The 21490-nt window shown below is 40.5% G+C and overlaps 1 long non-coding RNA gene across 2 annotated transcripts in view; it reads right to left on the reverse strand.

Moving 5' to 3' along the window:
* LOC116279318 (uncharacterized) overlaps positions 1–21490 on the reverse strand; it is a 76101-nt gene that overhangs the window by 4815 nt on the left and 49796 nt on the right. For both annotated transcript variants that reach the window (XR_012071400.1, XR_012071399.1), the window contains exons 8-9: positions 9863–9953; positions 9660–9735 (exon numbers count right to left, since the gene is read on the reverse strand). This is a non-coding gene — a long non-coding RNA (uncharacterized lncRNA). The remainder of the gene's footprint in view (positions 1–9659; positions 9736–9862; positions 9954–21490) is intronic.

Here is a 21490-nt window from a genome sequence, read left to right on the forward strand (position 1 = left end):
GAGTCCATTTTCTGAGTAATCTTTCTGAAAAATAAAACTTGAGCGTGTCACTCCCCTAAATGGTTCAATGGTTCCTGACAGGATTCAGGATAAAGCTCCGCCTCCTGAGCATGACACACACACTCTTCATGACCTGGCTTTTATCTGCTTTCCGAACCTCATCTTCAGTGCTGCACTGGTAAATGTTTAATAACCAGGCCTCCAGACACACCATGTGTCATCTCCTATGACAAACTCCCCCTAAAACAATGAACTTCTTCCAACTTCCTGGCCACGCCCACTTTTCTCCCTCACTGGGGCCTCTGCACATCTTCCTCTGCCCGGAAAGACCTTCTTTCTGCCTCCCTCCCCAACCCAGCCCAGACCTAGCTCCTCCAGGAAGTCAGCCCATAGCAAGCACAGTGGCCACCAAAAGGCTGCACTGTAACTGTGCACCAGCAGGGCTGCTGCAGCCAGGCACCTTTGAGAACAGGCACTATTTTAATCTTTGTATCTACACTGCTTCACATGCTTCCTGCACATAGCAGGTTTTCAGTAATCACTGAATTAAAGAATACAAATGGTGCTAGTTCTTAATTTGCTACTTACACTTTACCCTCTTGTAAAAAGATTCAAGGTGATGAGTAAGTGCTGTAAGCCTTCCACAGACATGGAGCTCTGGGAAGTACAGAAGTCAGAGCAGCCAGAGGAGGCTTCTTGAAGTAGAGTTGCCAAAAATGAGCAAACTAAAATATAGGATGACCAGTAAAATTTGAATTTGAGATGAACAATGATTTTTTATTATAAGTATGTTACATGCAATATTTGAGAAATATGTATAGTAGAAAAGTATTTGTTTCTCTAAAATGCATATTGAACTGTGCATTCTGTATTTTATCTGGGAAGCCTATCTTTGAGGAGGCTGCCTTCCAACAAGAGCTTGATGAATGAGTCAGATTTAGAGGGCAAGAGAAAGGGAACTGTTTTTTCTCACTGGAGACCAGTGAGAGGGCTGATGAGCAAAGGCACAGAGAACAAGAACCTGCAAGGAATTCTCAGGTTGGTCTCTTAAAGCACAAGGTTTGGGCTCACAAAGGATGAGAGGCTGAAAAGGAGACTATTGAAATTGAAACTGAAGTGGTTAGAGAGAAGACCGTTGCAATTATTCAGACGTTTGTTTGAAGTCTGTAAGTCCTGAACTGGCCCGGAGGGCACTGGAAGAATGGACAGGAAGAATAGGCAGATTTCTAAATGTGTAGGGGGCATGGGAAGGGGATCTCAGGAATCCTTAGAGATTCCCTGAGACTTGAGAGGAGGAGCCAGATTGAAAGGGGCAGGCACAGGAGGGTGAGCCTCATCTACACAAGATGACACTGATGTGAAAGGAAGACCCCCAGGGAGAAATGAACAGCCAAGTAAGAGACGGGGTGCTAGGGCCTGGGAGTGACAGTGACCTTGGAGTGTCCCTCCATACATGATTTCCAAGGGCTCTCTGTCACATTCATGCTTTATATACATGACAGAAGAATGGGACTACCCTCACAAATACCCCAGACAGTGTAAGAGATCACTAATTATGCTGATGTGACTCCTCCTCATCCCAGGGCTCCTCAAGAATCCCCCAGGCCACTGGGCAAATGTCTTACTCTTCCATTTACTGAAGGAGTGACTGATGCAGTTCACTATAAGACATTCATAAGATGGGAAAGGGCACTTTTCCAGGAAGTCACCTAAATGGGCTGTAAAGTCCAAATTCAATATACTTCAAATCTGTGCCTGAATGGAGCAAACTGCTTATCTATGTGAAATTGGCAGAGGCAGAGTCTGTGGAAATGATATGAAAATGCTTTGAAAACTATAATGCACTATACAAATCTAAGAACATTATTACTTACACATACTGAGTATCTATAATCACCTAGATATCCAAAATTATGTTTATGTATTGCCAGATGTCTGAATATTTCAAGACAATCAAATTCAAACTTCTCCCTGACACTCCTTATGCTCCTCCTGTCTTCCTTTTACATAGCACTAATTGTCATCCACCATACTCTGTAAGGAATACCTTATTTTGTGTTTTTCCTGAGTACCCACAAGAATGTATGAGCCTTGAGGGCAAGAATTTATATCTGTTTCGTTCATGACTGTAAGTCTCCATCCCCCAAGAAAGCTTATTTCTGACTGAGTGAATTAACTTCAGTTTTCAGAGGGATGACTGAGCTTGCACAGATTTATCTTGGTAGCTAGGAAGTATCCTTAAAGACAAACAGGAAAGAAATCTCAAAATCACAATACCCATTGTCCTATAAGTGGGCATCAAACCATCATGCAGGCCCAGTGGGAGACACTGTCCTTGTGAACTTGATTGTCCTATAAGTAAGACATGGGTAGGCCAATGCCTAAGGCCTTCCTGGTAGAGGATACTATAGGCATCTCAGGTGACCCATGAGACTTATTTCCCTCCCTCAGTATGGACTTGCTAAGCTCAGTTTGCAAGCTCCCCTCATATCTTTAGAGCCCTCAGATCCCCATCCCACCCCTGCTGAGGACTCAACAAAGGCACCCTGTGGGCTATGCTTTTCCCATCTTTCTGGAATACTACATTTGTTTCAAGTGTCCAAAGAGAGCCACATTTGAGTCCCGATTCCAGAGCTCAGCATGTCTATTTGAGACCATGATGCTTGTAGCACGGTCCACTCCCCTTTTGTCTACAGCAATCCTAACTTAGAGTGTTGGCTGGACACCACCTTGTACATGGTGCTCTGCAGAGCAAATAGAAGAAAGAGCATTCCTGCTCAGTTTCCCAGCATGAACTGGCATCCCTGATGTAGATAAACACAAAAAAATACACTGTAGCTGAAGCTCAGTTGAGCCTTGAAAGGCATCCAGCTGCACTCCTAAACCCAGCTGTTGTGTGTCCTGGTTAAATAAAAGAATAGACTGGCAAGTCTCAGAGAACCCAGTTGTGGAGTCCAGAAGGCTGTCATGTCTGGGTGTGCTTTGGCCTCCCTAGGAGGCAGGAGGCTGTCGGGGGAGAAAGACTCAGCAGCAAGATGTTAAAGAAGATGGAGGCATCCTAACTAAAAAGGACTCTCCCCACTAAATAGCTGGCTCCTTCTTGGAGTCAAGGTGCATGGAGATGCGTGGAAATTAGCAGTGAGAGGTGGGCCACAAGGCCCACAGGGGGCAACCTAGAGACCCTGAAAAAGTCGTGGGTGGTGGCACATGAATCCCAACAGATTATCGTAAGGGAACCTCATGCCCCTCTCATCAGTCCCTCCATCTACTACTCTGTTTCCTCTCTTCTCCTGTGTGTCAATCACCTGGCCACCCACAAAGAGCCAGAGGAGGCTCTCCTCTGTCTCCTAACTTGGGGGACTGTCTCCCACAAGCTCTCCTCTTTCTCTGTAAGGTCATCTGCTCCACAGAGTCTATCAACCCTTTCTCTTTTCCGTTCCTCAGTCGATTCATCACAGTATTCCTTTGGCCTCCTAATTACTGCCAGACGTGAAGCTGATGGGTCGGCCTTTATAGACACTATTACTGCCAGATCCTCTTCCCTTCATTGTCTGGAAGGCTGTCTCTATTTAAGCCCTAATCCTTTTTGCCGTTTTTGACCTAGTTCCCATTATTTTATATTTTTCCACATTAACTTAAATAAGCCATTTGTCAGCCGGCCTGTATCTTATTGGATCCAGCTCTTCTTTTATGACTCAAATGAATGCCCAACAGAGAAAAAACTGCACCGGCCAGCTCCAAGGATTTACCTACTTTTTAAACTTACAGCATAAAGGACTAGATGGAAAGTCCCTTTAAAAATACTGGTGACATTTCTTAACTAGGCAAAGAGGTGCTGTAACTCATTACCATCCCATTCCTGGCAGTCTCCAGATGGACTAATATGTTTAAATACATTTAAAAATATATAACAAGTGTGGGTAAAGCACTTCTTACAACTGAGAAGTCTACCCATTCCTGGATGAAAAACTGACAGCAGGTGACGAATGTTTCACAGATAAGGAAAAGGAAAAGAAACTAAGCAAGAGAAGAAAAAGAGAGTGAAGAATCAAGAGTTTAACTAAAGACACTCATCTGAGGCATAATTAATCCTCCCTCCTCATCTTAAGCCCCAGAGCACTGTATGTATAATCGAACAGAAGCCAAAGAAGCACTGTTTTGGAAAATATTATTTCTTGAAACACACATGTCAAGACTGTAGGCCTGAACAAAGACACCTTTCGTGATAAATAACCCACAGACTGGTGCCCACCCCTTTCCTGGCATGTTTCAGAAGGAATTGCATGTACCGTGTTTGTACCACAAACTCTTTGCACCAAACCAAACTTTCAAAGGCTCTCTCTATTGCTTGAATACACTCTATCTTGTTTGTCCATCATTTAGGGAAACATTAAGACTACTTAGTGGTGTTTTCACGTGCTATTCTTAGTCTATTTTCCTCCTCCAAAATCAAGTCGTTTCACAGCTGACCAACTGAAATTGTAGAGCATGTGGAACTCTCAGGGATTATACCCAGAAATAGTAATATCCAGGTGGTTTTATAATCTTGGCAAGGAGTGGTGACTGCCTTGCCCTGGCTGGTGGCAACTTGCATTGTGCAATCCAGAGACGCAGTCCGACCAGGTGAAAACAAGAAATAAGATCTATTGGTTTTGATGCTCCAAACAGAGGAGCTGATGCTTCTATTTTCAATTCTCATTGATTTGCAGAGCCAAACCTTTCTATTTTAAAAGAGTAGTTTTATTACTGATAAAATATCAAGTTAAAAAATATAAAGAAGCAACAGCATTAGCTCTGACAAAATTCTGCTATGTACTTTTCAATGCATTATTTTAACACAACTATCTTTCAGGTAGGTATTACTATGATGTACATTTTGTAAGAGGAAACCTGAGGTGTAATTAGCTAACCAGGGTCAAAGGACAGTTGGTATGCACAGGTCCGTCTGAACTCATAGAGACCATGCTCTTGGCTACAAGGCTTTAAAATATGTTCACGAAGGAAATGTTTTTAAATTAGATATGTAAAAAGGAGAGCAAAAACAATTTTAATCATGCTCACTCAGAGATACCTTGACCAAATCTCTTCTACAAATATTGTACATATATCCCTAATTTAACAAAAAAGGGAGGTGAAGATCATATGTCACATAATGCTATATAAGCTTTGTATTTTTACCTGAAATACACTGTGGAGGTCTTTTTTTGTCAATAAATACACTTCTACTACATCATATTCAATGACTGTTTTCCACTGTTATCCCTACAGCATAATGGGTATAGTCAATCCTTCTTTTGGACGTTTTGGTTCTTATACAGAGTGCTGTGATGAATAACCTAATAGCTGACTTCTTATACACAGCTTTGTATCTTTGAGATAAATTCCTAGAAACAATATATACAACTTTTACATATTGCCCAGTTGCCTTGGGAAGTATGTATGAATTTTCATTCCTGTCAGCAATGTAGTAAATTGTCCTCTTCTCCACACCATTACCAACAATGGATATTAGCATTTTGTCATCTTTGCCAATTTGAAAGTAGAAATAATAAGATCTCATTGATGTTTATTTGCTCTTCCTTAATTAGTATTGAGATGGAACACTTTTTTCTTTTTTTTTTTCGGTCTTTGTATTAGTTCTTTTGTGAAATCTCTACTTATGTCCATAAGTCATTTCTTTTCAGGGCTCATTATATAGTAAGCATCTGGCAAAGTAATGTGTCAAATACATTTCTCCCAATTTTTTCATTTGTTATTAATTTTAAGGTTTTTAATGAAAAACTTAAATTTTTCTTTCCTGTTTTGATTTCTGTCATTGATATCACCCTTAAGAAGAATCTCTCTCTTCTTCAAGATTATAAAAAAAAATCTAAATTTCCTTCCTGTAGCTCCAAAGGATTTTTGACATTTGAATGTCTAATATTTAGTATTTCTTGGCATAAAATGTAGCTTATTTCCTATAATCTTATTAAAGCAAATGTCCCAACACCATTTACTAAATGATCTATAAATTCATTACTCATTTGTAATTACATCTTTATTTTATACTAAAACTTTACATATATTTAAGTTCATATTCTAGTCCATAGATTTTTCTCCTGATTCCTATGCCACTATTATTTATTCTACTTATCACAGCTTTTAGCCACATTAATGTCTCAGAAGGCAATTTCCCTTTATTATTACCAACTATTTATTCATTCAAATGCATTTAAAGGTTATTCTGTAAGTTTTTTTTAAAAAGGCAGCATAGTTAGAATTACGTTACATGGTTAGAAATCATGTAACAAGCTTTACAATTTGACTGAATTGCTCCTCCCAGGAACAAGCAAGACATGTCTATATGTTCAAGTTTTCTTAATAATGCATTTGTTTTCTTCATATATTAGAATATATTCTATGAAATGAATGGAATCTTCTCCTGATGATACGTACCAATTGGCTATTGTGAAACTCAGACTTACACAACTGAAATCCAAGTTGTCCTCAATTTTCAAGGGTAAAGTTGATGCCAAAAAAGTACTAGTTGTCATTCAGGAGTCACTCATTTCAGTAAAGGTGGTCAAAACGTACAAACTTCCAGTTATAAAATAAAAATTCTGGGGGATATAATATACAGCATGGTGACTATGGTTAGTAATACTGTATTGTATATTTGAAAGTTACTAAGAATAGATCTCAAAAGTTCATAAGAAAAAAGAAATTTATCACTATGTGTGGTGATGGGTGTTAATTAGACCTATTGTGGTGATCATTTCAAATCATTATATTGTGCACTGGAAAGTAATACAATGTTATGTGTCAATTATATCCCAATTTTATTAAGTCACCCATTTTACTGTGATGCAACTTGGTATATAAAGGCATCAGCTAGTTCTGATGCTTCTGTCTCCAGGACGCCTCCCTGAGCAGTCCACCTCTCCCCAGCTCCACCACCACTGGTCAAGGCACCAGCCACTTTTGCCCAAGCTACTAACTATTTTAACTTTTTAACTTGTCCTTCTGATTCCACAGTCCCTCCTTTATCCATTCTTTGGATTCCATAAATGAACAAACCTTATCACACCCCTGCTTAAAACCCTCCCACGGCTTCTTGAAACCAAGTATCTTACTCAGGCCCACAGGACTCTGTGTGATCTGGGCCCCACATCCCTCTCCAACCATGTCTCCTACCTGTTCTCCTTTCTCAGCGCACTCCACCACCCTTGCCTTCTTCACACATAATCATTTCCTCCTCAGGGCCTCTCTGCAAGCCTTTCCTCTGCCTGGGAGCTCTTCTTCCAGCTGGCAGCGCCTTCTGACCATTCAAAGTTCACATTAAGGGTTACCTGCTCAATGAGCACCTCCCTGACCATCCAATTTAAAGTAGACCCCATCACTCTCCTATCAGATCCTCCTGCTTTATTTTTATAGAAGCATTTATCATGAAATTTTAATTTACTTGTGTAGTACATATAATCTCCCCTCATTCTGTACCCCCTTATCCCCACCTTGAAGGCATGGTCTCAGAATAGTCACAATTTCTGTCTGGAACACTACTGAATCTCTAAGAAGTAGATAAGTACCTGGAACAGAGCAGGTACTCAACAAAAATCTGTGAAATGAATGAATAAATGAAGGAACTCAGGCCTTGTGAGTCCTGGTGAACACTGTTTGGTGCAAACAGCACTCATTTTACAACCACGTAGACCTATGTTTGCTTCTCAGTCTCAGATCCTATTGAATTTGAGCCCTTGGGAAAAATTATCAAAGTCTTAGAATATTGCTTTCTTTAGTTATAAAATGGGGTGATCAGTAAGTGCCTCATAAGATTGGTTTGAGAATTAAATGAGAAAACATACATAAAGCACTAGCATAATTCCTAGTACACAAAACTCAAGATATGTTAGTTTTCTGGCCATTCCTGAGCTATTTTCACTCATCAACTAGCATCTTTACCTGTGTTGCAACTGGGAAGCTGTGGAATTTAGTGTCCAGAGAGACTCAATGTTAAAGGGGACTTTCAAATTAGGTAAAAAGAAAGGACGGAAGGAAGGATAGACAAGCTGCCATCTGGGACAGGTCTTTGTTGCAATTAGTTCTCTGAAATTCAGAAGAAATAGACAGTTCAGCAAATTTCTCCCTGTCCTAAATTGGAACATGGAGTCCAAGACAAGGACAGTTGAATAAGTCAACAGAATACTTCATTTTGCTACAAATGAACACAATTTGGGTCTCTAATCTTAATGCCACATTAGGGGAAAATACTCTCTGCTCAGATATCACAGAGCACACTGGAACTGTAAAAGAGGGCATTAAACATAATCCCCAATGGAAAATTCAAAATTCAACTAAATCAATGATTATGGTTTCCTAGAGCAATTTCATTGAGTTTCCATGAACCTCCACCATCAGAGGAGTACATAAATTATACAAGGCTATAAAATGTGACACAGTAAAAGTGGTTCATTCAGAAAAAGGAAATGAATTCTTTGACCTTGACTATCAAAACACCACCATTGATTTTTCTATACTTGCCTTTGGAGTTTACAATTGAGAAGCCACTTCAACTTGTTTCTCTTTTATTTATGTTTTAGGGGTTTAAGCCCATGGATACAAGTTTCCTAAATCTTAGGAAGGGTCGATAGGTCACCAAAAAGGCCAACAATCCCAGTTTGTGGCAACCCCAGAATCATGAGCATACCTAGGATCAGGGCTCATTCTACTTGAAATACAAACTGGAAAGCAGTGGACACAAAACTAGAAATCATCTGCTATTACAAAGAGGTTGTATGAGCCTGTTGTTTTGTTGTTGTTGTTTTAACAAACATGCAACATATATTTTCCCAAGAGAGGACTGGCCAACATCAGGCAGGAGAAGTGCAAGCCAAGCCCGGGGACTCAGAGCATGGACTTGAGAGCATACTGCTGGGTTTGAATCCCTGTTCCACATCTTACTAGCTGTGTGACCTTGGGCAAGTTACTTTACCATTCTGTGCCTCAGCCTTCTTGGCTGTAAAATAGAATAATAACAGTATCTATATTGTAGGGTTGTAATGAGGAGCCAATAAGAATCTGTAAGAAACAGTAAAGCTTATTAAAGTCTTCATGTAACTCAGTTATAACTCAAGGGAGATTTTCAATATTTTTGTTCTGTGAACATGTGTCCTCAGTGGAAAGCGAACAGTTAAGTCCTCCTACCCTTAGTGGGGTGATGAACAGAGACTGTCTTCACCTTTTTCCACCTTGTTCCAGAAGGTGGAAGAGGTAAACATGAGTCATCCACAATTTTATTAAATGAAAAATTGACATAAATGAAATGAATAAAAAAGCCAACTCCACTCAACTGAAAAATCAAAGGAGGATGCAGAAATTGAGCCCCAGTTCTTGGGTTTCCAGGCCTCCCTGCCACTTTCCACAGGCATCATTATAAATCGTGACCTGTTCTTGGGACCCAGATCCTGAATGTAAGTTTCCACTGCTTGGCAAAGTACAGAATATAAAAATGTCTACCTTCTGAGAGCCCCCATGGAGTCAAAAGAAGTAAATAAGACAACAACATTCTATTCTCCTGTGAATATAAAGCCTCAGAATGGAAAAGAATCCTTCAGACTCTTCAGAGTGTCAGTCTGACTGTGCCCTGTTCCTCATCGCTCTCTGCCTTGCTAAGTCTTTCTTACCTTGGCCCACTAAGTACCAGGTGGTTTCTTTGAAATCTGAAAATAATTTTCCATACACTCCATGAGAGCAGCACATCTGCTGAGAGAAAATTTAAATGAAACTTCTGAGTGGCTTTCTTTACCATGAGATGGGGATGGTTTTAAAACTAAAGTTTCTGAGGGAGCAGAGGAAGTGGAGTTCATGAACCCAAACTGGTACCCACCAAAGAGGGGCTGCTCACAAATTTCTGGCCAGTCCAGATAAGCTGTGGATCTCCAGCACCCAGGGTAGACTCTCCGAACCAGAAGATAATTCTAGAAAGTGAAAATAAAGACATCACCCCACTCATCACAACTGTAATAATGAAGATCCATAATGACGATGCCCAGAGAAGGCCGAGAAAAGAAAATGTTACAAGACAGAGAGGCAGCTGGGAAAACTGCATACTGATCATTTTTCCTCAGGACACACCACTGAGAAAAATTAAGTCTTTAACCTCTGATGGCTTCCTGTGGCTAAGCCACAGAAATCTAATTGAGAGACTCAGGTCCACAGAAATCTGCTGTCTGCTCTGGCTGTGAAATCATATTATGATAAGCTTTTGATTTGATTACTGTAAAAAACAAAGAATTGTTGCTTTGACATCACTATATAGACTGCACACCCAAATGATGCTCTTCTGATCTTTGTTCACTAGTCTTGCCCCCTCATTGTCTCTAGCAAACAGATGAAGGAAAAACCTCAGGGGACATTGTATTCTGCTTCATTCTGGGGGTTTCCCAAATGCATTTTGTATTTTCATCATGGAAAAGACACAGAATTGAGTGGCTGTATAACAGATGGAAGGGCAATTATTTCTGGGATAGCACTGTCCTATTACTGACATTACATTTTCTATCTTTGGAATCAATAAAGATATTGGGACCACAAAGGCTTCTCATAGTGATGTGCTTGCTGCTCATTGTATCTGCCCATTACACACTGAGTACATCTTTCCATTTGCTCACAAAATTTAGCTCCAATAGTATCTGCACAGAATAAATTTTTGCCAAGGGTTGAGGTCTCAGCACAGTTTTGTACTTCTCCTTTCTCTGGTGTAAACAACTTCACGAGGCCTGCAGGCTTCTGGAGGAAGAAGAGGCACCTGGGATGTAGTCTCAAGTCTACCTCCCTCTTTTCCATTCGAGTAACTTCATTTACTGTTGCTTTAAACCTCCACCTCTTCTTCATCCCAAAATTCCCATGTGAAAAATCAGCTCCTCTGGCCTTCCCTAACTCTCCCAGGACAGAAAGCACAGCCCTCACCCTTCTGCCCAAACAGAGCTTTTCTCAAGATGCATCACATCCCATTACAATGATCTCTCTGCAAGTCTGCCTCCCTCACTTGGCATTTGAAACACTAGAGCCAAGCTCAGTGCCTGGCTCTCAGGAAGCATTCCTTGAATAAATGAATAGATGAACAAATTAATCAACTGAAGATTACAACTAAACAGCCAGGAAGCCTAGGAACACAGGACGCTGATGTCTGCTAAGAGTATGATTCCCTCATAATTATGAAGTTGAGGTTGCAAATGCAAACAGAAGACCGTCAAAGGACCATGATAATTTTTGATCGACCAAAAGGATCCAGTATTGGTTCTATTAGCTTAATCTTCTATGACATGCAGTTTGCATAGCCTGTGGGGATAAAATTTAATCGCCAGCATCGTTCTAAGTGTATCTGTAAGTGTTGCTCAACTCAAGAAAATAATAATTACGATAATAAAAATAATGAAAGCAACCAATAAAGGGCAATACACGTTAATTTACCATAAAGATTAACAGTATGAGTAGATGTTATTCACAGTGATGTCCTCATTCTGTGGATGGGCAGTGGGTTGATGGGTGTTCATAATTCTATTAAAAATACCGAACCACTGTATACCACAGGGAAATATATTCAATATCTTGTAATAGCTTATGGTGAAAAAGAATATGAAAATGAATATATGTATATTCATGTATGACTGAAGCACTGTGCTATACACCAGAAATTGACACAACATTGTAAACTGACTATACCTCAATTAAAAAAAAACTACTGAACCACACACATCTTGAACCCAAGACTGATCAACAATCAATTAAATTCTATGCTGGTCAGGGTTAAAAAAAAAAAACTAAAGAGAACAAATCTTCTTACAATGTATAATTCTCAATCTATTATAATTATCTGCCTTTGTATAGCACTTCAACTTAACCAGCACTCAGTACTCTATTTTATTTAATGACTTAGATTTTTGTCTAAAGCTTCATAAAATTCTTTGTTAATACTGAAAATGGTAGCTAGACACTGCTCAAAATTCAGAAGTGAGATGACCACGTGATATAGGCTTTGATTTTAAGCAGATATTCTGTTTAGGGGCTATTATGGACTCATGACCTATTTGAATCTACACAATAAACTATGTTAATAAAAAAAAGAAAACAAAAACAACAGGGTCCTGCTATATTCCTGTACAAAGCTTTAAAAAAAGACTTGTGAAGACCAATTCAATCCTTATTTTTCCTCAGTCACGAGCAGCGTCCTTTGTTGTAATAAAAACTAATCCTGGTTAAAGTTCAATTCAGAGGACAGAACTGAATTAACGTTCCAACAACAATAACAACAATAAAAAGAATAATAACTGAGTGGTGACTTCCCACTTGTATAGGGCTTTGCTGTTTCCGTGACATCAGAACCCACACTTGCTACCAGTGCTAGGGTTCACTCGGCATGCAGCCCACGGAGCAGAGCACCCAGGCTGGGCTGGATGAATCATCATTAGTGATGGTGACTGCACTGACGAGACCATCCACAGTGTTCTGCATCATTTATTCAGGAGTTAGTATGAAATTTGACCATAAACACTTCATTTTATGGCCTGCTTAGTCCTTACCTACAGAGAGCAACACAATTAACAGGAGTGAGATTAAAACTTAAGTAGAGGGAGCATTTACCACGTAAGGCTATAATGGAGCCTAAGAAGAGTCAATTAGCTCCAGGTTGAGAGCTCACTCTGAGCACAAGAGGACTTTTAATCATGAAGAAAGAATTTTAATCATGAAGAAAATGCCATTTTGCTGTATGCTATTGGAGGAACCTCTGAGTCACCACTTAAACCTGGGCTGTAAAAGACTGTCACTCTTGTTGTCTTCATAACAATTGTTCTAAAAGTGGGTCTCACGGATGATGACCTGCTTGCACGGACCTTAGAGGGAAGTACAATATTACAGAATGTGGGTTAAGGAAAGGGTTTTGTTGAGGACAGTGGAGGCTTGCACAGCTACGTTTAGCAAGAGTCAAGGAGGTGGGGTCACCCATTGTCCCTGTAGAGAGGGGGCCAGGGCACCCTGCTAGAGAAACAGTGCAGCTATGTTCCAGTAGAGGACCCTTTCTCTACAGCTTTGTTAAGGACACATTGGAAAAGGTGGCTTTGCTATAGGAAGTGCAGGCAGACTCCTGCTGCTAAGTGGGCTGGCTTTAGATGCCAGCTGTTTACTGGAACTGTCCAGGAAAGCCAGACACCCAGCATCCAGAGATCTTGAGCCCCATGTGAGATTGCAGGCCTCCCTGCCAAGGAGAAAAGCCACCCTTCAAGCGATAAGCTAAGCCTGGACACAGCACTTCCCCACCGCAGGAGGAAACCCCCAGGGCCAACTGAATCATCAAGGCAACCCAAAGTCAGCACCTCAAGTGGTTCGCAGATATCTGTTCCTTGCCTCACAATATGACCCATGGAAGTTTGCAAAAGACTGGGATAAAACCACATTGACCCCAATTCTCTGCTTCCCTTTGGCTTTATTAGAATGATCCTGTTCTAGCTAATATCCAAGAAAGTATTCTGTGAAAAGAGGGCATCATCTGCCAGGTTCTTTCTTTTCTTAGAACTAAGCATACATACTTCTCTACCAAGCAATAATAAATCCTTTGCCTGCTTCATTTTGTAATTTATCACACTAGGATCAACGTTAGGAAAAAATAACAAACTATGCTGTAGGTCACATGTGTTATCAGAGTTCCTCACAAGCACACTGTTGTCTCCCTCCCTGAGTACAAGGTCTTTGTGCTGCCCACTTGGGCCTCAGCCTCCGGGCACTAACCTCCCGACCTGACCCTCTTTCACCAACAAGACACCTGCTTCATGCCACACTCTTACAGTAAATGGCAAGTTCATATACAGATAAATGAGCCCTACTAAATTGTTTCACTTTCTAGTGCGCCATGAAATGAGTGGTAATGAAAATTCTGAGCACTCAGAGAGGATATGTGTCATCAGGGAAGGCTTCTGAGTTCCTTACTTCCTCTCTGTGGCCCTCTTGCACTTGGATTCAGCTTGGCCTGCTGCCACAGAGGAGGCTGGACCGTAACAGCTGATAAGCCCACATCTAACACACTTCAAGTTCTTTGGTTAAGTTTGAATGAGATTTTTGTCCTGATCTGGATCTTACAGCTCCTTCAATTTACATTTTACCATTATTGGATGTGTCACTGTTGCAGACCACTTCATTCCCTTTATGGGATAAGGCTGTGTATACATAAACTAGTAATAAATGCACTTTGGGTATTGTTCCCTAGTAGTGTTGGTGTATGTGACTCTCAAAAATGAAGCCACAGTCTCAAGTTCTTGTTCATGAACTATTAAATACTTGGTTGGCTATTAATAATGCCAAAACAGTATACTAAACTTGGAACCCAAAAATCTCAGTTTGATTCCTGACCCTGCATTTGCTTATTTTCCCTAGATTTCCCTTTCTCCTGTTGTTTCTCCATACTGAGGAGGGGTGAGGCATCATAAAAAAAGAAATGCAAAAGGCATATTCCACAGGAAATCAACAAAGACTACATTCTTGGCAACCCTCTTCTGTCAGGGACAAACTCTTAAGAAAAAAGGAAATACCATATTGAAATAATTTATTAACTGATTAAATGCCAAGACATGACTCAGGTCTCATTAATAAGCCAATTACTAGCCACCCCTCCAAATCTCCTTTATGAGATCTTTCAGTATTCCTTAAACTAAGTTTCCTACGGTCTAAAACAGATTACTTGACCTTGAGCCCAAATTAACAAAGTTCTCCCAGGTACCCTCCAGCCCTCCGGGTGAGGGCTGGGTGAGAAACGACACAGGAAATTCAGTGTGTATTGCACACCGCGTGCCGAGGAACGTCTGCAGCCCTGGAGAATCAAGCAGGTACCTGTCTGTGTTTCCTGTGGTCTCAGGAGCTGGGAACCAGACCAAGTCACACCATGTTTCAACTGCAGCAAATCATTAGCAAAACAGGCAAATGGCAACAGTGCAATTGCAACAACAAGCAGGTGGCACTTTCCCGACACCAAAGATGTTATCCTGAAAACACAACTAACGGGCTAGAGCGTAAACAGCACACCTTTCTCATAAACAAAGAAGTCTTGCAGCCGTCAGGGGATCCAATCCCGAGTCTTCAGATGCACTTCTCTACAGTGGGCCTCAGAGGTCCCTCCATAATATGTATGAGTGAATAAATGACCAAAGAAACAATGAAATGAGCGGCACTCCTGTCAACGTTTCAGAACCACTAGAGGATACATTAAAAACTTCAACATAAACCCCAGGATATTTGCTTCCATCCAAATGCCTCTTACTTGCTCTTATTTCTATATTAATCAGCCTCCAGCTGGTTCAAGATTTGTTATCATAGAATGAGATTCTTCCCCTTTTTTAATATCAAATTAGAGATTCAATTCCTTTGTGATGCAGCTCTTTAAAATCTATAATGATTTTTCTTCTCAAGTATTATGTCACATTCAATTTTGATAGCCATATGACAGAGGGGATCTTTTCTCATTTTTAAGAAATCATCAAAATATCAGAATATTTTAAGTACAATTGTGTGATGAATTGTCCTAAATAAACCTCTTAGATTCTTGATATACAATTGGACTTAACATCAAAATCGAATATTCCATGTGTATAAAAGTACTGTATGTGCCAGAAATAGCCTAGCTACTCCAACCTAAGTGACAGCAGAGGGCCGAAGCCCACCTCCCCCACTGCACTTCCTCCACGCAGACCATCACCACCCCCACATACAGTATTTCCCTCCACACAACTTTCCAGATGGATACAGAGGCACCTCTGCAAAATGTAGGCTAAAAACTACTAACCTAAATACAGTTCAATCATAAAGTCTAACAATAGATATATAGTTATTTTAGATACTTCAAAACAATAAAAAGATTTATATATACACATAAATGTGTATTTTATATTTAGATAGTGCTATAGGCTCAAGTCTGCCAGCATTTCAGCGCCTAGTAAGTACCACCATCTTATATATTCTCATTAACATTTTTTTCCTAAGAAGAAAAGTTGATTTCTATATCATGAATTATATTTCCAGCTGGGTCAATGCCTCTCTAGTATGAATTATCTTGGAGATATCACAGCTACAGTTTTCATAATCAACTTGTACTATTTTCCCCAGTTATGGCAAAAATCTAGCAGTTTTTCCAGGCCTCCTGCTTTGTAGATGGGGGAAAATGTCATAGCTATGCTGAGACAGAGGTGGATGAAAATTATATAAAAGAAGCAGGAAAAAAAGTGTGTGTGTGTATTACTGTGTAAACATATACATCCCTTGTCTGGTTGTACAGGAAGCAGGCTTTGGAACAGAGCAGGTCTCTTTCTTTCAAAGAAATCCACATCATTTTCCCAGGTTTTATCTAAATACAAATGGCAAGATAATCTAGACCTTTTCCCTTTCACATCCTTGCATTTTTCTCCCATGAATAGTTTCTGGGCTCAACCCTGATCCTGCCACACAGTGGCTTTGTGACAACTGACAGGTTACTTAACTTCTTAGAGCCTCTCCTTGAGAATGGAGATACCAACGTCATCTGATTCAGAGGGTTGCTACGGGGATGAAATAAAGAGCATCAATGCAAAGTTCTGCGCGCTTCTATTCACTTACATTAGATCACTTTCCACTCCTGCCTTTCTTTAAGAGTAAGATTATCTGTACCATTCTATCAAACCCCACCTTCAATGTACAAATTTGCAAAATATCAGCTTTTCGTCTCTCTGACCGTCAATAAGTAGATACCCTATGCACACACAGAACACACATACATGAAAACGTTCACTTTTAAAGACAATGGGACCAGCATCAAGGGAGTCACATAACAGACAACATGTTTTAAAGTAAGGAATTATTTTCCAAGTATTACTTTACCAACTTTCCACACACCAAGTTCCCAAAGCAGTCAAGAACATCTGAGACTGAGCGGGCTTCACGTTTCCCCTAATGGGGCACTAATTGTTTTCAAATAAATGCCCTCAGTGTGCAAGCTCTCTGGGTAGAATGAAAGTGGATTAAGGAATGGTAAACAAAACCCATCATTCTAGTGTCTACAATGTCACACTTCAGGAGATTGCAGGGAAGATCTGGTAGGGATTAAATATTTTTAGTATCCAATAAAAATATTTATTATTTGAATTACAAGAGTATCAATTGTGCAACACCTCCCTTAAAAAACAAACAACACAACACAATTCTCTCATTGCTCCCCATAACTTTTACTCTTCCTAAAATGATTACATCTTTAATACACACATACACACACAAATAAGCATCACACAAGCACATTTCACTACTTTGATATAAAATATTTTCTATGTGAAAGGTTCTTTAATTTTGTATTTTCCTTCCGCACTTGCCATCTTTTTAGGACATTAAAATGAGGTGTTTTAATAGTGCCACCTTGTGGTAATGAGCCATTTCAAATTCCCACCATCGCTTCTCTTCCCCCACATTTTCTTGCTTCTTGTTTTGTTTTTTCATTTGTATTCATTAACCATGCCCCAGCACTAGTGTTACTGAGGATGATAAAGATTACATCAAAACAAAGTAGGCCATTTTAAAAACTAACAAAAAAGCAATAATGTGAGAACAGTAGAACCTGTACACTTAAGAATCGCCACTCTTCATGGGAAGGAGTGCAACTAACAACCAACCCAAGATTTACTAAGAATAATTTCACAGGGTGTTTTAAAGGAAAATCTAATCTGACTTAAAGCATTTGGGCTGGAGTTTTCCTTTTATATCTGCCACATTTTTTGCCTGCTGCCAGTCTGAGAGCCAGGCAGCTCAGAACAGTAAGCAAATGCTTCCCAGCTACAAACAATGGAATATTAAAGCCATTGATATTCTTCTCACAGAGGCAGGAACCACAGCCAGGTGCTAAAGGAATTGGTTGTTTATGAAGAAATAATCAAATAATCCTTCCTTTCTTTTTTCTTCCTCCTTTCTGCTTCCTCTCCCATAACTACAAGCATCCCTTCCCCAGGAGCCAGAGTGCTACTTGGGGAACTAATAAAAATGTAGCTTTTTTTCCCCCCTAAATCACTTCAGCTCCAAGGATTTAGACATTCATTAGGAGCTTATGACCAGTAGCAGGTCTGGCTGGTTGATCATCAAAATAAGTAATGCATACACTCTTTTGAGAATAAGATCATTAAATCCATTGAAAACATCATCCAGCCTTTAAAAGTCCTTGACTCTTTCAATTTTGAAAAAGACCACTATGTGGATTCACACGGTGAAAAATGAGAGGAAAAGAATGAAGACTTGAAAATGATGGCCGGAGAATATCCACTCATGAGTCTAACCAAGAGCACCCAGACCACTAAAAGACCTTCCCTAAGCAGAGAGGCCCAAGGGTAAGGTGACCTCCTGATTTAAAGGTCAAACTCAGATACCCATATGTACACACAAGCATACACAGGCACACGTATCAATGCACATGGACTGGAACAATCATCCAGATCACTGGCATAAGCGTAGGGTTTAACCCAAGCTTCTTGCACTGACCTTATATGGAAAGACATTTATCTAATGGGGCTTCAGACATGGGACTCAAAAGTCAAGTTAGCAAGTTCTGTGGAAGACGAAACTGAGAGAAGACAATCTTTGGCTACTGGAGATTTTGATTAACAGGAACAAAAGCTTAGCATCAGAAGATGACAAATGAAGGGCAGGATGAAAGAGTCGGGGGGAATTATATACTTGATGGTAAGGAGGAAGGGATGACTGGAGCAGCCAAAGGAAGCTCTGTGTGGGCCGCAGAAATCACCAAAGCCCAACGGATCATCCTGTGAGCGTAGAGTCCTGGAGACCTGCCAAAATCAGACATGCATCCTAGCTGACCTTTCCAAGTCTGCGAGACTTCCAACCAGACTGAAGACTGTGACCAAGGAGTGAATTCTTTTTCCTTCCTGGTGACCTTCCATGACTTTCCAGTAAGTTCTCCTGTGGTACAATTGTTCCTTTATCTGCACAGGAAGGGAATTTGTGATACCTTCTGGAAACTGGAGTGTTATGAGTGCCAGGCATACTTTTCCGGCTGCTGGCTCAGAGTCTGATCATACATAGACCTGGAAGGAAGCCCAATCAGGTGTGGGCTGTGATGCAACAGCCCAGCTCACCACCAGGCTGGGGGGGTGGCTTTAACTCCCCAGGACCCAGCAGCCTTTTGGTGGCCATCCAGCAGAAATCACCATGACTCCAATGGTATAATACAGGGAACAAATCAGGCCTACCATTGGTGTTTACAAATAAAGCTTTATAGTAACACAGCCATGCTCATTTATGTGAGCATCCTCTGTGGCTGCTTTCACTTAAAAATGGCAGAGTTGTGTAGCAATGACAGCAACCATTAGCTTGCAAAGCCCAAGTTATTTACTATCTGTCCTTTACAGAAAAAGTTTGCCAGCCTCTGGTTTAAAAGAAGGATCATGAAGAGAAGGCAGTGTGGTATACCAGAAGGACCACGTGAAGGGGTCTCCCAAGGCCTGGGTTCTAGTCCTAACTTTGTTAGAAATCATCTGGGTCTCCATCTCTGAGTGACCCTGAATGCCTCTGCTAGCTGCAAAAGATACAAAAATTCTGTGATTTAAACATTTGGTAATGCACAGGGTTTCAGATGCCAATTTTACTGCCCAATACGTTCCATTTTCAAAAAATGTCATTTTTCTATGTGTAACCAAAGTATTATGATATTTAAAATCATTAAATTGGAATCCATACCTTGTGCTTAGAAAAGAAACAAACATAAGTGACTGCACACGCATGCATGTGCACACGCACACACACACACACATCAGAGCAAGCCATCTAGCCCATTGGTATAAGCACAGGGTTTCACACCCAAGCTCCTTGCACTGACCTTTTGTAGGAAAGACATGTGTCTTCTAGGGCCTCACCACTTGCTCAGTAAAAGCTTCTGAGTCTAGGGCCTCATCATTTGTAAAGTTATGATGAAAACATGCCCTATACAGTTACCACGTACGACACAGCTGCAGAATTAGGGAGAAGTGCTTTTATGAAACTGAGGAATTGTCTGAGTCTGTCTCTTGACTGAAGGAGTAAGAATGCCTAATTCACAAAACATTTCACACTTTATAGCACATTAATATACAATACAGTGAATGCTATCCTGTTTACCTGTAATCTATCTTTATTTAGTGGTTACTTGCAAATAGTTTCTAAACATTTCCCAATCTGAGAAAAATACAACATAGTGAAGCTAGTTTTAAATGAGGGCTTCTGTCTTAGTCTAGGTTCTCCCCCAAAGCAGAGCCTGTGACAAGATCATTTATTTTGGGAAGTAATTCCAAGGAACAGAAGTAGAGGACCAGGCAGATTTAGATGCAGAAGAAGGGGCAGCGAATCCAAGGACCTTCACTGCACTGAACTAGTCACTGGGATGGGCGACTGCAGCTCTGTCTCCCTGGGTCGCTTTGACTTGCCTGGGAGAATGAGGCCCAGCTGTCTTCCTGAATAGTATGGAGTGGAGAGGTATTTATTGATCTCCCTCCCATCTCCCATCATTGCCTGGGGGGGATTGAGCTCACTCCTACTTCTGCTGTACCTGGGGCAGAAATGGCTCCCCTAGCCTCTGCAAGCCAACAGCCTCAGAGAAGGCCCAGTTCAGAAAGCAAGAGTTAGGTGGTGCAGCTGAGGCAAGGACCTGACGGGTCACAACTGCACAGAGTTGTCACAGCAATGGTTGGAGTCAACAGCTAGGTGAACAGGATATAAAGAAGGGTCCAAGAAGTGACCCACACAATGGGTAATTCTTAAATGTTACTACCCCAATCTCCCAACAATTAGGTCGGTGTGATGACAGTATTCCTTCACCCAACATCGGATGAGCACCTGCCTCATGCTAGAACCCTGGAAGAAAGAAGTGAAGTTACTGACCTTGTGTTCAAGGAGAATTCCACGTTAAAGAAGAACACAACTCTAAGTAAAACATTTTAATGCATTCAGATCAACACTACCGGTTAATATTTGAACACAGACAGATTTTCCTACTCTGTTGGATGAGTAGCAATGAATGGAGGTCAACATAAAGGAAGTCTTCAGAAGGAGGGTCTATTCTTGAGAAGTTTCAAAGAACCAATAGGCATTTTCCAAGACGTAAAGCAGAACAGGAGAGTAAATCACCTATGTAGAGTCATGGAAGTTGAAGAAGTCAAAATGTGTGCAGGAAAATACAAGGATTTCAGAAAGGCTGAACAAGAGATAACATGTGGGGAAATGCTCAACCACGAAGAAAGAGCAAAGCCCAGACCATGAAACCCTGGATCCCATCCTAAGCATCTTGAACTCCTTTCTACCGACAATAAAGGAAGATGGAAAGATTGTTTAAAAAGGGGGAGGAAGTTATTCAATTTGCTTTTAAGAAAGATAACTCCAATAACATCATGGAAGGGAGTTCATATCATCTCAAAGGAATTTCAGAAGTAAATTAAAGTTTGTGTATCTTGATGATCCCAAGATTAAAATA

The sequence above is a fragment of the Vicugna pacos genome, chromosome 3 (assembly GCF_048564905.1).
Source record: "Vicugna pacos chromosome 3, VicPac4, whole genome shotgun sequence".
Taxonomy (NCBI): Eukaryota; Metazoa; Chordata; class Mammalia; order Artiodactyla; family Camelidae; genus Vicugna; species Vicugna pacos.